At 46.5% G+C, this 2,951-nt stretch overlaps 1 pseudogene across 1 annotated transcript; it reads right to left on the reverse strand.

Annotated features, from left to right (window-relative positions):
* Window positions 1-304: 304 nt before the first annotated feature.
* LOC310673758 (peptidyl-prolyl cis-trans isomerase FKBP3-like) lies at window positions 305-895 on the reverse strand (annotated as a pseudogene). The gene has a single exon. The product of its transcript is annotated as a peptidyl-prolyl cis-trans isomerase FKBP3-like (transcript).
* Window positions 896-2,951: the final 2,056 nt, after the last annotated feature.

Below are 2,951 nucleotides of genomic sequence, written 5' to 3' on the forward strand. Positions count from 1 at the left end.
AAAATATTGATTAGTTGTTCCGGAAGTGTACAGTACTAGATAATGTGAACTTAAAATGTTTTACTGCCTTGCTCACCCCAAAATCTTTCTCTCTTGCTCAGCAAACCTAAAACATGAATATCATATTTGAGGATCTGTATTAGAAGCAATTATTCAGCAGATCACTGTAATTAAATTAAATTTATCCTGCAGAAATCCAGTTCTTAACAGCATATCTATTTTGAAAGCAATGCCAGCATGACATGCAAAGCAGACCAGAATGTGTTTGTGTGCATTTGTTATATATATGTGTATTCATTGTATTTTATATTGCCCTTTCAATTTCCAGGTGAGCCTTCTCCCCTTTGCTCATGGTCAGCAGAGCTTCGTCCCAGCTTCGTATCACTTTTCCAACGCCAACTTTGAAGCTCAGTGGTTTTGCAGCTTTCTTTTTCTTTGAACTTGTCTGAATGTTACTATCGAAGACTGTTCCATCTTGCAGCTTCCCTGTATACCAACAGTAAACGACATCGCCCTTTTTGGGAAAGTTGATGTTATCCTCCTTTTTAAGTACTGACTTTGTATATTTTGGGGGGTCCTCATCCACAGCTTCCTCAGGCTTTGTCTCCTTGGGGTTCTCCTCATCAGTCTTGACATTTTTCACTTGCTCTGCTACATGCTCTGGACTCTCAGGTACCCTTAAATCTCTTGGTTTCAAAGAGCTCATTATATGCCATGATCAGCTGCTCCTTACTGGCTGTCTTGGCCACATCTGCCCTAGTGGTTTGTGCTCTGACAGGAACTTGTGCGCTGCCTGCTCCTGCAGGAAGCGGACGATCTCCTTGGGAAGGGCGTCTCCGCAGAGCTCCTTGGAGTCCCAGGGCCGCGTGGGGGCCGCCATGGCATCGCCTCCTCACAAGCGTCGTTGCAGCTTCACACAAGCGAGGGCTCCCTCACGAAGCCGGGACTACATTTTCAACCCTGCGGGTTTTGATAGCATTTGGCTTTTACGATGGGCCTTAAAAAACTAACTTCTCCCTGTCTTTACTTTGCAGGACTGACTCACAGAGGGTGTTGTCGTGAGTGAGAGGCGGTTTCTTCTTTGCCTTCTTAGAGACCATGCTATCTCTCAGCCAGAAGTTGTGTTGGCTTTATTGTTCCTTGGTTACTATTAACAGTGAGGATAATTTAAAGAAAGAATTCGTTGACTCATGTAGACAAACAAAAGGCAACAAGTCCCGTAATCTGAATTTGCCAGCAATATCAGTGTGCAGCTAAAGGTCAGGGAGGAGCAGGACTGCCCAAGTTTCTGAACGAGAGCGTTATCCTTAGTCAAGGAAGGAACTCCTCAGGAAAATAAAAATGCATCTCAGCTGATTGCAAGCCATAACACCTCTTGGGCCAGGGCCAAGGGGAGCAAAGACAGGAGGTGGAAGGGAACATGGACATATTACTCACAGTATATCTTGGGGGGAATAACTGAAGAGAAGAAGAAGAAGAAGAAGAAGAAGAAGAAGAAGAAGAAGAGGAAGAAGAAGAAAATACCCAACACCTCCTGGTTGTTGCCGATATGAAAGACATTGCCCATACTTATCCGTGCATAGAATTTGGCTGTAAGGTGTTTAAATAAACATCATAAATTGTCCCTGGACCAGCACTGATACAAAAACCAATTGTCCGTCATACAAACCACAGTCCAGACTCACTGGTCAAAAAACTACCAAGTTGTTGTCGCAAAGGCAGGGCATCTTGTCCGAGTCTCTGGTTGGCCCTCAAAACTCTGCTCTGGCCGCCGACTCTGCTCCACACCCTCCCTGAGTGCTTTTACATGGCCAGAAAGCGCCCGTGAACTCTGGGGAGAGAGGGCTGCGTCTGCCTGCAGAAACCTCTGGCATGCGACCCCAGGACGGGTCAGGGGCCCATGAGGAAATGTGCCCCTCAGGCCTGTTGTAAACAAAATATGCCCTTTCCCCCTTATGGGGTATCCAAGAGTCCATATAGAGTCCTAATAATAATAATAATAATAATAATTTTTTATTTATACCCCACCCTCCCCAGCCAAGGCCGGGCTCAGAGCAGCTTACAAGCAATAATAAAAACAAGATGAATGATTACAACTTAAAAACAAAAGTAAAATACAACATTAAAATAATGGAACATTAAAATATTAAAATGTAGCCTCATCGCAGGAGGAGAAGGAAAAGGAAAAAGAAAGAGGGGGAGGGAATCAAATTGGCTCCAAGCCAAAGGCCAGGCGGAACAACTCTGTCTTACAGGCCCTGCGGAAAGAAATCAGATCCTGCAGAGCCCTGGTCTCATGAGGCAGAGCGTTCCACCAGGCCGGGGCCAGAGTTGAAAAGGCCCTGGCTCTGGTTGAAGCCAATCTAATTTTCTTAGGGCCTGGGACCACTAGGGTGTTGTTATTTATGGACCTTAAGGTCCTCCGTGGGGCATACCAGGAGAGGCGGTCCCGTAGGTACGAGGGTCCTAGGCCGTGAAGGGCTTTAAAGGTCAAAAGCAGCACCTTAAATCTGACCCTGTATTCTACCGGGAGCCAGTGCAGCTTGAAAAGCACTGGGTGAATATGCTCCCATGGCAGAGACCCCGTGAGGAGCCTTGCTGCAGCATTCTGCACCCACTGGAGTTTCTGGGACAGCTTCAAGGGCAGCCCTGCATAGAGCGAATTACAGTAGTCAAGCCTGGAGGTGACCGTTGCATGGATCACTGTGGCCAGGTCGGGGCGGGAAAGGTAAGGGACCAACTGCTTGATGCGGCGAAGGTGGAAAAATTATGTAGGTTCCCTATTGCTAGGAGAAAATAACAGAGGCCAACCAGAGAATATTGAGAAGCAAAGCAGCTAGTAAGCTGATCTTTATTGATCTGTTGCAACAGGGTGCTCCCCTCACACGCAGGAAAGGAGGGGGACCTCAAACAATGGCGTGCAAGGCCTTATATAGACATTTAAATTCCCT

This window comes from Podarcis tiliguerta, assembly GCF_965153285.1.
Source record: "Podarcis tiliguerta genome assembly, chromosome: 3".
In the NCBI taxonomy this organism is placed as follows: Eukaryota; Metazoa; Chordata; class Lepidosauria; order Squamata; family Lacertidae; genus Podarcis; species Podarcis tiliguerta.